The following is a 20,842-nucleotide window of genomic DNA, read 5'->3' as shown; positions in this document are numbered from 1 at the left end:
ATGATATTTAATTACCACTTAGATAGTACCCTGATCCAAGATAAGACATTCAACTAGCACTTAGGTAGAACCCTGATCCAAGATATGACATTTAATTAGCACTTACACTGAACCCTGATCCATGATAAGACATAAAATTATCACTTAGATAATACCCTGGTCCAAGATATGAAATATAATTAGCACTTGGATAGTACCCTGATTCAAGATAAGACATTGAATTAGCACTTAGACTGTACCCTGATCAAAGATATGACGTTCAATTAGCACTTAGAGAATATCCTGATCCAAAATAAGAAATTCAATTATCACTTAAACTGTACCCTGATCCAAGAAAAGACATTCACTTAACATTCAGTATTACCTTGACCAAAGTTATGACATCAAATATCGAATTAGCACTAAGACTGTACCCTGATCCAATATATGACATTCAATCAGTACTTGGATAGAACCCTGATCTATCAATTAGTACAAAATACCCTGATCCAAGTTAAGACATAAAAAATGGCACTTAGATAGTAACATGATCCAGGATAAGAAAAGAATTAGCACTTAAGTAGTACCCTGATCCAAGATCAGAAATTCAATTACCACTCAGATATTATCCCGATCCAAAATAAGATATTCAATTCGCACTTGATCTAAGACATGCAATACTCATTTAGACAGTACACTGATTCAAGAGAACACATTCAATTAGCACTTGAATAGTATCCTGATCCAAGATAAGACATTCAAATAGCACTAAGATAGTACCCTGATCAAGGTTAGAACACTCATATAGCATTTAAATAGTGCTCTGACTTAAGATAAGACATTCAGTTAGCACATATATATAAACCAGATCCAAGAAAGAACATTCCATTATCACTTAGTACCCCAAGCCAAGATAAGACATTAAGTAATCACTTAGATAGTACCATAATCCAAGATAGGACATTCCGCTAGCACATAGATAGTACCAAGATTAAGGAAAATACATTCAATTAGCACTAAGATAGTACCCTGATCCAATATATCACATTAAATTAGCACTTAGATAGTACCCTGATCAGAGATAGGACATTCATTAAGCAGTTAGATAGTACCCTAATCTAAGAAAACACATTGAGTTAGCACTTAGGCAGTACCTTATCCAGGATAGGACATTCATTTAGCACTTAACCAGTAATATGATCCAAGAAAAGACTTTCAATTATAACGAAGGTATATCACTGATCAAGTACATGAAATTCAATTAACAATTACACAGTAAATTGATCCAATATAAGACATTCAATTCGCACCTAGGTAATACCCTAATCCAAGATACGACATTCAATTAACACTGAGTACCCTAATCCATGATAAAACTTTAATTTATGACTAAAGTATGTGACTGATCCAAGACATGACATTCAATTACCTCATAAAGTACCCTGATACAAGATAAGACACTCAATTAGCACTAGTCAGTAACATGATCCACAATATGAGATTGAGTTACCAATAAGGTAGGTCAACGAGGCAAGAAATAACATTCAATTATCTCTTAGTACCCTGATCGATATTTCATTCAGTTAACACTTAGATAGTACCCAGATCCAAGATAAGACATTCAATTAGTACTTCTATAGTACCTTAATCCAAGATATGAAAATAAATTATTACTTAGATAGTATCCTGATCCAAGATATGACATTCAATTAGCACTTAGTCCCAAAATTCAAGATAAAATTTCAATTGTCACTAAGATATCTCCTTGATCCAAGACATGACATTCAATTAGATCTTAGATAGTACCCTGATCCAAGATATGACTTTCAAATAGTACATATATATTATGCTGATCCAAGATAAGACATTCAGATGGCACTGTTTTGGTACCAATATCCAAGATAATTTATTCAATTAGCACTTAATACCCTGATCCAAGATATGATATAAATTAGCACTTAGTTGCCTGATCCAAGATAAAACATTGAATTAGCACTTAAATAGTTCCCTGATCCAAGATAAGACATTCATTTAGCAATTAATATTTCCTTGATCCAAGATATCACTTTGAATTATCACCTACATTGCACCCTGATCGAAGATAAAACATTCAATGAGCACTTGGATAGTGGTCAATAAATAAGCACAAAATAGCCCAATTCAATTCAAGACATATAAATAGCACTTAGATAGTACCCTGATCCAAGATAAGACATTCAATTAGCACTTAGATAGTTCCTTGATCCAAGATATCACTTTGAATTATCACTTAGATTGCACCCTGATCGAAGATATGACATTCAGTGAGCACTTGGATAGTACCCTGACCAAAAAATAAGCACAAAATATCCTGATTAAAATTAAGACCTATAAATGGCACTTGGATAATACCCTGATCCATGATTAAACCTACAATTATCACTTGAGTAGTACCCTGATGAAAGATCAGAAATTCAATTAGCAATAAGATATTACCATCATCGATGATAAAATATTCAATTCACACGTGAATAGTACCATGATCCAAGATAAGGTATCCAATTAGCACTTAGATAGTACCCTGATTCAAAATATGACATTCACTTAGCACTTAGACAGTATCCTGTTCCAATATAAGACATTCAACTAGCACATGAGTAGTACCCTGATCCAAGATAAGATATACAATTATCATTTAGACAGCACCATGATCCAAGATATGACATTAAATTAGCACTTAGATAGTACCCTGATCCAAGATAAAATATCAGAAATTCAGTTCACACTTGAGTAGTACCCTGATCCAAGATAAGACATTCAATCTGCGCTTGAGTAAAACCCTAATCCAAGATAAAACTGTCTAAAATCACTAAGTTATGTCAATGATCCAAGACATGACATTCAATTTTCTCTTAGATAGTACCTTGATACAAGATAAGAAGTTGAATTAGCACTTTGTTAGTACCCTGATCCACCATATGACATTGATTATCAGTAAGGTAGGTCCCATATCCAAGACATGACATTCAATTAGCTCTTAAATAGTAATCTAATTAAAGATAAGATATTTGATTAGCACTTACATAGTACCCAATTAAAGATAAGACATTAGCACTCAGAAAGTACCCTGATCCGAGATAAGACATTCAATTAGCACTTAGGAACTTGATCCAAGATAAGACATTATATTAGCAGTTAGAAAGTATCCTGATCCATGATAGGACATTCAATTAGCACTTAGTACTAAATATACAAGATAAGACTTTCTATTATCACTAAGGTATGTCCCTGATGCAAGACATGACAATTAGCACTTAGATAGTACACTAATCCAAGATAAGACATTAAATCAGTACTTAGATAGATCCCTGATCCAAGATAAGACATTCAATTAGCACTTAGTGAGTTCCTTGATCCAAGATATCACTTTGAATTATCACTTCGACTGCACCCTGATCGAAGATAGGACATTCAATGAGCACTTCAATAGTACCCTGGTCAATAAATAAGCACAAAATAGCCTGATTCAACTTAAAACATACAAATGGCACTTAGAAACCTGATCCACAATTAAACCTACAATTATCACTTGAATAGTACCCTGATAAAAGATCAGAAATTCAATTGGCAATTAGATATTACCATGATCCAAGATAAAACATTCAATTCGCATGTGAGTAGTACCATGATCCAAGATAAGGCATTCAATTAGCACTTAGATAGTACCCTGATTCAAAATGACATTCACTTAGCACTTAGACAGTAACCTGTTCCAATATAAGACATTCAACTAGCACCTGAGTAGCACCCTGATCCAAGATAAGATATACAATTAGTATTTAGACAGCACCCTGCTCCAAGACAAGACATTCAATTAGCACTTAGATAGTACCCTGATCCAAGATAGGACAGTCAATTAGCACTTTGACAGTACCATGGCCCAAGATAAAACTTTCAACCATCACTAAGGTAGTTCCACAATGCAAGACATGATGTTCAGTTAGCACTTTGGTAGCACACTGAGCCACAATAAGACATTCAATTAGCACTTTGGTAACACACTGAGCCACAATAAGACATTCAATTGGCACCTAGACATCACCATGATACATGGGAAGTAGCATACTAATTGGGCTGGACATAAGGAAATAATTGTTTCATTGTCCAGGTGAGCACACAGTGTACAATAGTTAATAACCTGCATCACTAATTACTTCCAATTGCCAATTCATAGGTATTGAGTACAATATTTGTATAAACATAATATTAATGTAGTTTCAAATAATGTTCTGTGTTGTTGCTGCAACACATTAATAATGATGAAAGGAAACTTGAACGCGCATCTGCAAACAAAAGAATTCAAGCCGGCACATTAATGCAATGAATCTCACAACAAGGGCAGTGTCACAGAAGCAATGAATCTCACAAGGGCAGTGTCACAGAAGCAATGTATCTCACAAGGGCAGTGTCACAGAAGCAATGAATCTCACAACAAGGGCAGTGTCACAGAAGCAATGAATCTCACAAGGGCAGTGTCATAGAAGCAATCAATCTCACAACAATGGCAGTGACACAGGAGCAATGAATCTCACAACAAGGCAGTGTCAGAGAAGCAATGTATCTCACAACAAGGGCAGTGTCACATAAGCAATCAATCTCACAACAAGGACAGTGTCACAGAAGCAATCAATCTCACAAAAAGGACAGTGTCACATAAACAATCAATCTCACAACAAGGGCAGTGTCACAGAAGCAATCAATATCACAACAAGGGCAGTGTCACTGAAGTAAGTCACAGTGGTGTGGAGTAGTATGATGTAATGAACATAGAACAGGGGCAATGTCACGTAAGCAATTGAAAGTGGTCTGGGGTAGTATAATAGAATGAACCTTACAACAACTGTAGTGTCACAGAAGCAAGTCTAAAGTAGTATAATGGAATGAATCTCACAACAACTATAATGTCACAGAAGCAAGTCACAGTGATCTAGAGTAGTGTAATGGAGCAACAACTGTAATGTCACAGAAGCAAGTCATCGTGGTCTAGAGTAGTATAATGGAATGAACCTCACAACAATTGTAGTGCCACAGATGCAAGTCACAATGACCTAGAGTAGTATAATCAAATGTCACAGAAGCAAGTCACAGTGATCTAGAGTAGTGTAATGGAACAACAAATGTAATGTCACAGAAGCAAGTCATTGTGGTCTAGAGTAGTATAATGGAATGAACCTCACAGAAGCAAGTCACAGTGATCTAGAGTAGTGTAATGGAGCAACAACTGTAATGTCACAGAAGCAAGTCATTGTGGTCTAGAGTAGTATAATGGAATGAACCTCACAACAACTGTAATGCCACAGATGCAAGTCACAGTGACCTAGAGTAGTATAATCGAATGAACCTCACAACAACTGTAATGTCACAGAAGCAAGTCACAGTGATCTAGAGTAGTGTAATGGAACAACAACTGTAATGTCACAGAAGCAAGTCATGGTGGTCTAGAGTAGTATAATGGAATGAACCTCACAACAAATGTAATGTCACAGAAGCAAGCCACAGTGGTCTAAAGTAGTATAATGGAATGAACCTCACAACTTCTGTAATGTCACAGCAGCAAGTCACAGTGGTCTAAAGGAGTATCATGGAATGAACCTCACAACAACTGTGATGTCACAGAAGCAAGTCACAGTTCTCTAGAGTAGTATAATGGAATGAATATCACAACAACTGTAATGTCACAGAAGCAAGTCACAGTGGTCTAATGGAGTATAATGGAATGAACCTCACAACAAAGGTAGTGTCACAGAAACAAGTCACAGTGACCTAGAGTAGTATAATGGAATGAACCTCACAACAACTGTAATGTCACAGAAGCAAGCCACAGTGGTCTAAAGTAGTATAATGCAATAAACCTCACTACAAGGGTGGTGTCACAGAAGTAAGTCAGAGTGACCTGTATTAGTGTAATGCATTCCATCACATGACAAAGAAAAGGCCATTAATCCATAAACATGGATTCATTTGTCAATACAGAACATTTGTTGAAAATTCATTTGTTGAAATTTAATGTAAAACAAAACAAGCAGTAAAACACAACTGAAAAACATTTATTCAAATAAAGCATCTGATACAATTAAAGCACGACCAAACAGTTCCACGCCCTCACTGTACCAACTTGCTCACATAAAATGGTTTAAAATGACAATACTGCATAGTGACACTTTAGACAAAGAATGAGGACCTTTTTAATTGACACAGTTTTGACTAATGCAATGATAAAGGTGGTGGTGACACAGCTGACAAAATAATGTAATCCTATTTCTTTATTGTGAATGCACTGTTTGGATTTATTCTGCAAACTGTAAATTTCTCCTAAGATATCAGCCATTCAAAGGTCATGCCTGGCCTTGAGTGCAGAACAACACAGGAGGCTAGGGTACCAGACAAATATTTGTCATATTCTTTTAGCTAAAGTGAGACAACAGAACAAATGTCTCATACCAAACTTATCACAATAACCAGTCTCTGGATGGATTGCCTACAGCCACACTGTCTCATATCAAACTTATCACAACAACCTGTCTATAGATGGATATCTTGCAATCATACTGTCTCATAAAACACTTCTCACAATAATCAGTCTCTGGGTCAATCTCATGCAGCTTTACTGTCTAATACCAAGCTTATCACAGCAGCCAGTCTCTGGATAGATCAACTTCAGCCACATCATGTATAACTGCCAAATATATTATAAAGTGTTTGGAAGACTGCAATCATATTATATATATATATATATATATATATATATATATATATATATATATATATATATATATATATATATATATATATATATATATATATATATATATATATAGTAGGGCTTAAGTTCAAATACATGTGTTTATTGTTATTTATCCTATGGGATCAAAATATAAAAAATGTCAACACACCTTATGTTGTGTTTTCTGAACTTCTGGTCTCTCAAACAGACAAGCCATCCTCCATCTCACCACATTCGATGGCTTCAAGGCTATGTACTACCATTCAGATAAAGAGTACTACACCATAGCTGACTGAGAAAGACTACTATACCATACCTACTGAGAAAGACTAATACACCACATCTGACTGGGAGAGACTACAACACCACATCTGACAGGGAAAGACTATTACACCACAGCTGATTGGGAAAGACTACTACACTACATCTTACTGGGAAAGACTACTACACCAAAGCTGCCTGTGAAAGACTACTACACCATAACTGACTGTGAATGACTAAAATACCATAGCTGAGAAAGACTACTACACCATATCTGACTGGGAAAGACTACTACACCATATCTGATTGGGAAAGACTACTACACCATATCTGACTGGGAAAGACTACTACACCACATCTGACTGGGAAAAACTACTACATCACAGCTGATTGGGAAAGACTACTACACCACATCTGACTGTGAAAGACTACTACACCATAGCTGACTTGAAAGGTCTACTACACCATAGCTGATTGGGAAAGACTACTACACCATAGCTGACTTGAAAGGTCTAATACACCATAGCTGATTGGGAAAGACTACTACACAACAGCTGACTGGGAAAGACTACTACACCATATCTGACTGGGAAAGACTACTACACCATAACTTACTGGGAAAGACTACTACACTATAGCTGACTGGGAAAGACTAATACACCACATCTGACTGGGAAAGTCTAATACAGCACATCTGACTGGGAAAGACTACTGAACCATAGCTGACTGAGAAAGACTATTACACCACAGCTGACTGATAAAAACTACTACACCACATCTGACTGGGAAAGGCTACTACACCACAGCTGACTTGTTGTTGTTGTTGTTGTGGGGTTTAACGCCATTTTGCAGCACATGATAGGCTATACATGGCGGACAGTATTAATGGTGGAGGAAGAACCAGAGAAAACCCCGGAAAGAACCACCGACCCATGAGAAGCTACTGGCAAGCTTTCTCACATACTCACATTGGCTGAATCTTAGACTCGAACCGCCGCAGACAGAGGTGCATAGCTGACTGAGAAAGAGGACTACACCATAGCTGATGGGAAAGACTACTACACTATAGTTGACTAAGATAGACTGCTACACCATAGCTGACTGGAAGTGACTACTACACCACAGCTGACTGAGAAAGACTACTACACCATATCTGACTGAGAGAGACTACTACACCATAGCTGACTGAGAAAGACTACTACACCATGGCTGACTGGGAGAGACTACTACACCATAGCTGACTGGGAAAGACTACTACACAACAGCTGATTGGGAAAGACTAATATACCATAACTGACTGGGAAAGACTACTACACCATAGCTGACTGGAAGAGACTACTACACCACAGCTGACTGAGAAAGACTACTACACCGTAGCTGACTGGGAAAGACTACTACACAACAGCTGACTGGGAAAGACTAATACACCATGGCTGACTGGGAAAGACTAATATACCATAGCTGACTGAGAAAGACTACTACACCATGGCTGACTGGGAGAGACTACTACACCATGGCTGACTGGGAGAGACTACTACACCATAGCTGACTGGGAAAGACTACTACACAACAGCTGACTGGGAAAGACTAATACACCATGGCTGACTGGGAAAGACTAATATACCATAGCTGACTGAGAAAGACTACTACACCATGGCTGACTGGGAGAGACTACTACACCATAGCTGACTGGGAAAGACTACTACACAACAGCTGACTGGGAAAGACTACTACACCATAGCTGACTGGGAAAGACTACTACACAACAGCTGACTGGGAAAGACTAATACACCATGGCTGACTGGGAAAGACTAATATACCATAGCTGACTGAGAAAGACTACTACACCATGGCTGACTGGGAGAGACTACTACACCATAGCTGACTGGGAAAGACTACTACACAACAGCTGACTGGGAAAAACTACTACACCACAGCTGACTGAGAGAGACTACTACACCACAGCTGTCTGTGAAAGACTACTACACCACAGCTGATTGAGAGACTAATACACCAAAGCTGACTGACAAGCCTGAAAAAACAAAGTTTGTTTCTTGTATACAACTGAATATCATATACAAAAAGACACATGATACTAGGTACCGTTGCTGATACTTGGTACAGTTGCTGATACTTGGTACAGTTACTCAGGAAGAAACACTAGGTACAGTTACTCAGGAAGAAATACTAGGTACAATTACTCAGGAAGAAATACTAGGTACAGCTACTCAGGAAGACAAAATAAAATTTGCTAGAGATTTAATCATTAATGACTGCAATTTGATGCAACAGAAGTTGATTGGCTCAAATAAATCTGTGATTCTTCAAATGTAGTGAACTGGCATTTGGGACAAGCTGATTGGCTCAAATAAATCGATGATACTTCAAGTGTAGTTAACTGGCATTTGGGACAAGCTGATTGGCTCAAATAGATCTGTGATACTTCAAGTGTAATTAACTGGCATTTGGGACAAGTGGATTGGCTCAAATAGATCTGTGATAATTCAAGTGTAGTTACCTGGCATTTGGGACAATCTGATTAGCTCAAATAGATCTGTGATACTTCAAGTGTAGTTAACTGGCATTTGGTACAAGCTGATTGGCTCAAACAGATCTGTGATACTTCTAGTGTAGTTACCTGGCATTTGGGACAAGCTGAATAGCCTAACAGTAACATAATAATATGACCCCAAAGTTATGACATTTCCAAATCGAGATTCCATGTCTAACAGAAAAATCAGTATTTCTGATATCGTAGTCATGACACTTCCAGACAGTGTGACTAGGGCAATCAGTAAAACAGAACTAATTACTTCATAGTCATGACACTTCCAAATCGAGTATCTATGGCTAACAGCAAAACAATACTCCTAACCCTATAGTCATGACACTTCCAAATAGAGTGTCCTTGTGTTAGGATAAAGCAATACTATAACCTTCTGGTCATGACACTTCCAATGCCTGGGTTAACAGTAAAACAGTAATCCTGGAATCAGAATAACTGCACTTCTATATGGACTGTCCTTGCCAAACAACAAACAGTATTCCTGACCCCCAGTCATGACACTCCCAAAATAAGTGTCCATGCCAGCAGTACAATAACATTCATGACCCCCCAGTCATGACACTCCCAAAATAAGTGTGCATGCCAAAAGTACAGTAGTATTGATGACACCCAAAATAAGCTTCCATGTCAACAGTACAGTAGTATTCATGACACCCAAAATAAGTGTCCATGACAACAGTACACTAGTATTCATGACACCCAAAATAAGTGTCCATGACAACAGTACACTGGTATTCGTGACACCCAAAATAAGTATCCATGTCAACAGTACAGTAGTATTCATGACACCCTAAACAAGTGTCCATGCCAACAGTACAATAATATTCATGACCCCATAGTCATGATACCCAAAATGAATTTCCATTACAAGTACTTAAACAGTACTTCTGATCGCATAATAATGACAATTTGAAAAGGAGTGTTGATGTCTAATAGTAAAACAATATTCTGCTTCCTGAGTCATGACACTTCAAAACAGTGTCTGTGACTAACAGCAGAACAGTTTTCCTGACTCATGACACTTATTTCCTTACCAAGCATTAAAACAGTACTCAGCCCCAGTATTTGTGACACTAATGGATGTCCAAATATATTATGCTTACCAAACAGTAAAACATGACTTGGACCACATTGATGTGACAATTTCAAATGGAGTACCCTTGCACAACAGTACTCTGCAAGATGACTGCAGAGCAAAGAATCCTCCTTTTTATGTACACAGCAAGGTGAAGACAGAGCAAAGAATCCTCCTTCTTATGTACTCAGCAAGGTGAAGACAGAGCAAATAATCCTTCCTTTTATGTATGCAGCAAGATGAACACAGAGCAAAGAATCCTTCTTTTTATGTACACAGCAAGATGAAGACAGAACAAAGAATCCTCCTTTTTATGTACTCAGCAAGGTGAAGACAGAGCAAAGAATCCTCCTTTTTATGTACTCAGCAAGGTGAAGACAGAACAAAGAATCCTCCTTTTTATGTACTCAGCAAGGTGAAGACAGAGCAAATAATCCTTCTTTTTATGTACACAGCAAGATGAAGACAGAGCAAAGAATCCTCCTTTTTATGTACTCAGCAAGGTGAAGACAGAGCAAAGAATCCTCCTTTTTATGTACTCAGCAAGGTGAAGACAGAGCAAAGAATCCTCCTTTTTATGTACTCAGCAAGGTGAAGACAGAGCAAAGAATCCTCCTTTTTATGTACTCAGCAAGGTGAAGACAGAGCAAAGAATTCTTCTGTAAATGACATTATGATTAATGTAAATGTCATAAAGTTTTATTATACATTGTCACACAGTCATCTATTGGACCTCAGGTCACAATTAGCATTTAACAACTAACCAAATATCTAATGGAAACTTTCATTTTGAATTTCCAATGTCATGGATTCAGATTGAGATAAACACACTGCTTACAATACAATGATTCAGGTCAGGTAGAAAATGAACTTGTTTTTCGATAAGGTCAAGTCCATAATAAAATTATCCATACCATAAAAGGGACAAAAAAACAAACATATGATACAAATACAATATAAATAACACTATGAGAGATGAACATGTAAATGGTAAACATGTAAATGGTAGGCATGTGAATGGTCTGCATGTAAATGGTATAAATGAAAATGGTATGCATGCAAATGTTATGCATGTAATTGGTATGCATGTAAATGTTATACATGTAATTGGTATGCATGTAATTGTTATGCATGTAAATGGTATGCATGTAAATGGTATGCATGTAAATGGCATGCATGGAAATGGTCCGCATCATCTGCATGTAAATGGTACAAATGTAAATGGCACACATGTAAACAGTACACATGTAAATGTTACACATCTAAATGGTATACATGTAAATGGTATGCATGCAAATGGTATACATGTAAATGGTATACATGATCACCATGTACCTGGTATACATGTAAATGGTATGCATGTAAATGGTATGGATGTAAATGATCTGCATGTAAATGGTATGCATGTAAATGAACTGCATGCAAATGGTCTGCATGTAAATGGTATGCATGTAAATAGTATACATGTAAATGGTATGCATGTATACGGTATGCATGTAAATAGTATACATGTAAATGGTATGCATGTATATGGTATGCATGTAAATGGTATGCATGTAAATGGTATACATGTAAATGGTCTGCATGTAAATGGTATGTAGGTATATAATATATATGTTAATGGTCTGCATGTAAATGGTATGGGTGTATATGGTATACAGGAAAATGGTATGTATGTAAATGGTATGCATGTAAACAGTATGCATGCAAATGGTTTACTAGTACATGGCATTCATGTAAATGGTATGTATGTAAATAGTATGGTATGCATGTAAATGGTATACATGTAAACGGTATGGATCTAATTGGCATGCATGTAAATGGTATGCATGTAAATGGTCTCCATGTAAATGGCATGGATGTAATTGGTATGCATGTAAAAGGAATGCATTTAAATGATCTGCATGTTAATGGTATGCATGTAAATGGTCTGCATATAAATTGTATGCATGTAAATGGTAAGCATGTAATTGGTATGCATGTAAATGGCAAGCATGTAATTGGTCTGCAAGTAAATGGTATGCATGTAAATATTATCCATGTAATTGGTATGCATGCATGCAAATGGTATGCATTTAAATGGTCTGCAAGTAAATCATACGCATGTAAATATTATGCATGTAATTGATATGCATGTAATTGGTATGCATGTAATTAGCACGAATGTAAATATTATGCATGTAAAAGGTCTACATGTAATTGGCATGCATGTAATTGGTCTAGATGTAATTTGTATGAATGTAAATGGTATGCATTTAAATGGTATGCATGTAATTGGCAAGTATGCATGTAAATGGTCTACATGTAAATAACATCAATGTAAAAGGAATTCATGTAAATGGTATGCATGTAAATGACATGCATGTACTTGGCATGCATGTAAATCGTCTGCATGTATATGGTATACATGTAAATGTTCTGCATGTAAATGGTCTATATGTAATTGGCATGCATGTAAATGGTATGCATGTATGCAAATGGTATGCATTTAAACGGTCTGCATATAAATAGTACACATGTAAATGGTCTGCATGTAAATGGTCTACATGTAATTGGCATGCATGTAAATGGTCTGCAAGCAAATGGTATGCATGTAAATGGTATGCATGTAAATTTGTCTTCATATTAATGGTATGCATGTAAATGGTCTGCATGTAAATGGTACGCATGTTCTGCATGTAAATGCTCTACATGTAAATGGCATGCATGTAAATGGTATGCATATAAATGTTATGCATGCAATTGGTATACATGGAAATGTTAGGCATGTAAATGGTATATGTAAATTGTATGCATTCATGTAAATGGCATTCCTGTAATTGGTATTCCTGTAATTGGTATGCATGTAAATGGTATGCATGCTAATGGTATGCATGCTAATGGTCTGTATGTTAAAGGACTACATGTAAATGGTGTGCATGTAAAAGGTATGCATGTAAACGGCATGCTAATGGTCTGCATGTTAATGGCATGCATCTAAACGGACTGCATGAAAATGGTATGCATACATTTGGTATGCATGTGAATGGTATGCATGCTAATGGTCTGCATGTTAAACGACTGCATGTAAATGGTATGCATACAAAAGTTATGCATGTAAATGGTATGCAGGTAAATGGTATACATGAAATTGGTATGCATGTAAATGGTCTGCATGTAAATGGTCTACATGTAATCGGCATGCATGTAAATGGTATGCGTGCATGTAAATGGTGTGCATGTAAATTTTTATACATGTAATCGGCATGCATATAAATGGTATGAATGCATGTAAATGGTCTACATGTAATCGGTGTGCATGTAAATGGTATACATGCATGTAAATGGTATGCATGTAATTGGTATGCATGTAAATGGTCTGCATGTAATTGGCCTGCATGTAAATAATACACATGTATATGGTATACATGTAAATGGTATGCATGTAAATGGTATGCATGTAATTGGTATGCATGTAACTGGTCTGCATGTAAATAGTCTGCATGTAAAGGTTAAGCATGCAATTGGTATGCATGTAAATGGCATGCACATAAATGGTATGCATGTAATTGGTATACATGTAAACGGTATACATGTAATTGGTATACATGTAAATGGTATACATGTGAATGGTATACATGGAAATGTTCAGCATGTAAATGGTATGCATGTAATTGGTATGCATGTAAATGGTAAATGTAAATGGTAAGCATATAAATGGTATGCATGTAATTGGTATACATGTAAATGGTAAATGTAAATGATAAGCATGTAATTGGTATGCATGTAAATGGTAGCCATGTGAATGGTATATGTAAATTGTATGCATTCATGTTAATGGTATGCATGTAAATGGTATGCATGCAAATGATCTCCAAGTACATGGCATGCTTGTAAATGGTATTCCTGTAAATGGTATGCATGCTAATGGTATGCATGCTAATGGTTTCCATGTAAAAGGACTGGATGTAAATGGTGTACATGTAAATGGTATGCATGTAAAAGTTATGCATGTAAACGGCATCATAATGGTCTGCGTGTAAATGGCATGCATGTGAATGGTATGCATGTAATTGGTATGCATGCTAATGGTCTGCATGTTAAACGACTGCATGTAAATGGTGCTACATGTAAATGGTATGCATGTAATTGGTACGCATGTAATTGGTATGCATGTTAATGGTCTGCATGTTAAACGACTGCATGTAAATGGTGCTACATGTAAATGGTATGCATGTAAATGGTATGCATGTAATTGGTATGCATGTGAATTGTATGCATGCTAATGGTCTGAATATAAATGGTGCTACATGTAAATGGTATGCATGTAAATGGTATGCATGTAATTTTTACGCATGTGAATGGTATGCATGCTAATGGTCTGCATGTTAAACGACTGCATGTAAATGGTGCTACATGTAAATGGTATGCATGTAAATGGTATGCATGTAATTGGTATGCATGTGAATGGTATGCATGCTAATGGTCTGCATATAAATGGCCTGTATGTAAAAGGTCCTCATGTAAATGGTCTGCATAAAAATGGCCTGTATGTAAATGGTATGTATGGAGATGGTGTGCATGTAAATGGTATGCATATTAATGGTCTGCATATAAATGGTCTGCAAGTACATAGTATGCATGTAAATGGTATGCATGTAATTGACCTACATGTAAATGGTATGCATGTAAATGTTAGGCATGTAAATATTCTGCATGTAAATCGCATACATAAATATGGCCATCTGAATATAAATGGTGCTACATGTATACGGTCTGCATGTAAAAGGTCCGCATGTATATGGTATGAATGTAAATGGCATGCATGTAAATGGGATGCATGTAAATGGTATGCATGTAAATGGCATGCTTGTAAATGATATGCACGTAATTGGTATGCATGTAAATGGTCTACATGTAAATGGCATGCTTGTAAATGGTATACATGTAAATGGTATGCATGTAAATGGTAAATGTAAATTGTATGCACTTAAGTGGTCTGCATGTAAATGGTAAATGTAAATGGTAAGCATGTAATTGGTACGCATATAAATGGTGGCCATGTGAATGGTATATGTAAATTGTATGCATTCATGTTAATGGTATGCATGTAAATGGTATACATGCAAATGGTCTCCAAGTACATGGCATGCTTGTAAATGGTATTCCTGTAACTGGTGCACATGTAAATGGCATGCATGTAAAAGTTATGCATGTAAATGGCATCCTAATGGTCTGTATGTAAATGGTATGCATGTAAATGGTATGCATGTAATTGGTACACGTGAATGGTATGCATGCTAATGGTCTGCATGTAAATGGTATGCATGCTAATGGTCTGCATGTAAATGGTCTGCATCTAAATTTTCTCCGTGTAAATGGTACGCATGTAAATGGTGTACATGTAAATGGTGTGCATGTAAATGGTATACATGTAATCGGTATGTATGGAAATGGTCTGCATGTAAATGGTCTACATGTAATCGGTATGCATGTAAATGGTATGCATGCATGTAAATGGTCTGCATATAAATTGTATGCATGTAAATGGTAAGCATGTAATTGGTATGCATGTAAATGGCAAGCATGTAATTGGTCTGCAAGTAAATGGTATGCATGTAAATATTATCCATGTAATTGGTATGCATGCATGCAAATGGTATGCATTTAAATGGTCTGAAAGTAAATCATATGCATGTAAATATTATGCATGTAATTGATATGCATGTAATTGGTATGCATGGAATTAGGACGAATGTAAATATTATGCATGTAAACGGTCTACATGTAATTGGCATGCATGTAATTGGTCTAGATGTAATTTGTATGAATGTAAATGGTATGCATTTAAATGGTATGCATGTAATTGGCAAGTATGCATGTAAATGGTCTACATGTAAATAACATCAATGTAAAAGGAATTCATGTAAATGGTATGCATGTAAATGACATGCATGTACTTGGTATGCATGTAAATGGTCTGCATGTATATGGTATACATGTAAATGTTCTGCATGTAAATGGTCTATATGTAATTGGCATGCATGTAAATGGTATGCATGTATGCAAATGGTATGCATTTAAACGGTCTGCATATAAATAGTACACATGTAAATGGTCTGCATGTAAATGGTCTACATGTAATTGGCATGCATGTAAATGGTCTGCAAGCAAATGGTATGCATGTAAATTGTATGCATGTAAATTTGTCTTCATATTAATGGTATGCATGTAAATGGTCTGCATGTAAATGGTACGCATGTTCTGCATGTAAATGCTCTACATGTAAATGGCATGCATGTAAATGGTATGCATATAAATGTTATGCATGCAATTGGTATACATGGAAATGTTAGACATGTAAATGGTATATGTAAATTGTATGCATTCATGTAAATGGCATTCCTGTAATTGGTATTCCTGTAATTGGTATGCATGTAAATGGTATGCATGCTAATGGTATGCATGCTAATGGTCTGCATGTTAAAGGACTACATGTAAATGGTGTGCATGTAAAAGGTATGCATGTAAACGGCATGCTAATGGTCTGCATGTTAATGGCATGCATCTAAATGGACTGCATGAAAATGGTATGCATATATTTGGTATGCATGTGAATGGTATGCATGCTAATGGTCTGCATGTTAAGTGACTGCATGTAAATGGTATGCATACAAAAGTTATGCATGTAAATGGTATGCAGGTAAATGGTATAGATGTAATTGGTATGCATGTAAATGGTCTGCATGTAAATGGTCTGCATGTAATCGGTATGCATGTAAATGGTATGCGTGCATGTAAATGGTGTGCATGTAAATTTTTATACATGTAATCGGCATGCATGTAAATGGTATGCATGTAATTGGTATGCATGTAAATGGTCTGCATGTAATTGGCCTGCATGTAAATAATACACATGTATGTGGTATACATGTAAATGGTATGCATGTAAATGGTATGCATGTAACTGGTCTGCATGCAAATAGTCTGCATGTAAATGTTAAGCATGCAATTGGTATGCATGTAAATGGCATGCACATAAATGGTATGCATGTAATTGGTATACATGTAAACGGTATACATGTAATTGGTATACATGTAAATGGTATACATGTGAATGGTATACATGGAAATGTTCAGCATGTAAATGGTATGCATGTAATTGGTATGCATGTAAATGGTAAATGTAAATGGTAAGCATATAAATGGTATGCATGTAATTGGTATACATGTAAATGGTAAATGTAAATGGTAAGCATGTAATTGGTATGCATGTAAATGGTAGCCATGTGAATGGTATATGTAAATTGTATGCATTCATGTTAATGGTATGCATGTAAATGGTATGCATGCAAATGATCTCCAAGTACATGGCATGCTTGTAAATGGTATTCCTGTAAATGGTATGCATGCTAATGGTATGAATGCTAATGGTTTCCATGTAAAAGGACTGGATGTAAATGGTGTACATGTAAATGGTATGCATGTAAAAGTTATGCATGTAAATGGCATCATAATGGTCTGCGTGTAAATGGCATGCATGTGAATGGTATGCATGTAATTGGTATGCATGCTAATGGTCTGCATGTTAAACGACTGCATGTAAATGGTGCTACATGTAAATGGTATGCATGTAATTGGTATGCATGTGAATGGTATGCATGCTAATGGTCTGCATATAAATGGTGCTACATGTAAATGGTATGCATGTAACTGGTACGCATGTGAATGGTATGCATGCTAATGGTCTGCATGTTAAACGACTGCATGTAAATGGTGCTACATGTAAATGGTATGCATGTAAATGGTATGCATGTAATTGGTATGCATGTGAATGGTATGCATGCTAATGGTCTGCATATAAATGGCCTGTATGTAAAAGGTCCTCATGTAAATGGTCTGCATAAAAATGGCCTGTATGTAAATGGTATGTATGGAGATGGTGTGCATGTAAATGGTATGCATATTAATGGTCTGCATATAAATGGTCTGCAAGTACATAGTATGCATGTAAATGGTATGCATGTAATTGACCTACATGTAAATGGTATGCATGTAAATGTTAGGCACGTAAATATTCTGCATGTAAATCACATACATAAATATGGCCATCGTGTAATTGGTCTACATGTATATGGTCTGCATGTAAAAGGTCCGCATGTATATGGTATGCATGTAAATGGCATGCATGTAAATGGGATGCATGTAAATGGTATGCATGTAAATGGTAAATGTAAATTGTATGCACTTAAGTGGTCTGCATGTAAATGGTAAATGTAAATGGTAAGCATGTAATTGGTATGCATATAAATGGTGGCCATGTGAATGGTATAAGTAAATTGTATGCATTCATGTAAATGGTATGCATGTAAATGGTATGCATGCAAATGGTCTCCAAGTACATGGCATGCTTGTAAATGGTATTCCTGTAACTGGTGCACATGTAAACGGCATGCATGTAAAAGTTATGCATGTAAATAGCATCCTAATGGTCTGTATGTAAATGGTATACATGTAAATGGTATGCATGTAATTGGTACACGTGAATGGTATGCATGCTAATGGTCTGCATGTAAATGGTATGCATGCTAATGGTCTGCATGTAAATGGTCTGCATCTAAATTTTCTCCGTGTAAATGGTACGCATGTAAATGGTGTGCATGTAAATGGTATATATCATTACATGTAATCGGTATGTATGGAAATGGTCTGCATGTAAATGGTCTACATGTAATCGGTATGCATGTAAATGGTATGCATGCATGTAAATGGTCTGCATGTGAATTGTATACATGTAATCGGTAGGCATGTAAATGTCCACATGTAATCGGTATGTATGTAAATGGTATGCATGCATGTAATTGGCATGCATGTAAATGGTCTGCATGTAATTGGCCTGCATGTAAATAATACACATGTAAATGGTATCCATGTAAATGTTTGGCATGTAAATGGTCTGCAAGTAATTTGTATGCATGTAAATGTTCCGCATGTAACTGGTATGTATGGAGATGGTATGCATGTAAATGGTACGCATGTAAATCGCATGCATTAAAATGGCCATCGTGTAATTTGTCTACATGTAAATGGTCTGCATGAAAAAGGTCTGCATGTATATGATATGCATGTAAATGGCATGCATGTAAATGGTATGAATGTAAATGGTATACATGTAAATATTCCGCATGTAAATGGCCTGCATAAAGATGGCCATAATGCAATTGGTATGCACATAAATGGTATGCATATAAATGTTATACATGTAAGTGGTCTGCAAGTAAATGGTATACATATAAATTGTATGCATGTAAATCATATACATGTAATTGGTATGCATGTAAATAGTCTTTATGTAAATGGTCTGCATGTAAATGGTATGCATGTGAATAGCATGCATGTTAATTGCATGCATGTAAATGGCATGCATTTAAATGGTATGCATGTAATCGGTTTGCATGTAAATGGTATATTTGTAAATGGTATGCATGTAAATGGTTTGCATGTAATCGGTATGCATGTAAATGGTCTGCATGTACATGCTCTGAATCTAAATGGTCTCCGTGTAAATGATATGCATAGAAAAGTTATGCATGTAAATGGTGTGCATGTAAATGGTATACATGTAATCGGTATGCATGTTAATGGTCTACATGTAATCAGTATGCATGTAAATGGTATGCATGCATGTAAATGGTATGGATGTTAATTGCATGCATGTAAATGGTCTTCATGCAAATGGTATCCATGTAAATGTTCCGCATGTATATGGCCTGCATAAAAATGGTCTGCATGTAAAAGGTGCGCATGTAAATGGTATGTATTTAAATGGTCTGCATGTAAATGGTATGTATGGAGATGGTATACATGTAAATGGAATGAATGTAAATGTTCAGCATGTAAATCGCATGCATAAAAGTGGCCGTCGCGTAATTGGTCTAGATGTAAATGGTCTGTATGTAAAAGGTCCGCATGCATATGGTATGCATGTAAATGGTATGCATGTAATTGTTATGCATGTAAATGGTCTGTATGTGATTCACCTGCATGTAAATGGTATACATGTAAATGGTGAGTATGTAACTGGTCTGCATGTAAATAGTCTGCATGTAAATGGCCTGCATAAAGATGGCCATCATGTAATTGGTATGCACATACATGGCACATATAAATGCAAGTGGTCTGCAAGTAAATGGTACACATATAAATCATATACATGTAA

At 36.2% G+C, this 20,842-nt stretch overlaps 1 protein-coding gene across 1 annotated transcript in view; it reads left to right on the top strand.

Moving 5' to 3' along the window:
- The window catches only part of LOC149789934 (uncharacterized), a 593,258-nt gene that overhangs the window by 409,104 nt on the left and 163,312 nt on the right, over window positions 1-20,842 (top strand). The window lies entirely within an intron of this gene.

The sequence above is a fragment of the Sinohyriopsis cumingii genome, chromosome 10, assembly GCF_028554795.1.
Source record: "Sinohyriopsis cumingii isolate HCF-2022 chromosome 10, ASM2855479v2, whole genome shotgun sequence".
In the NCBI taxonomy this organism is placed as follows: Eukaryota; Metazoa; Mollusca; class Bivalvia; order Unionida; family Unionidae; genus Sinohyriopsis; species Sinohyriopsis cumingii.
The sequence above is the reverse complement of the archived record's forward strand: the minus strand, read 5'-3'. Positions and strand labels throughout refer to the sequence as shown.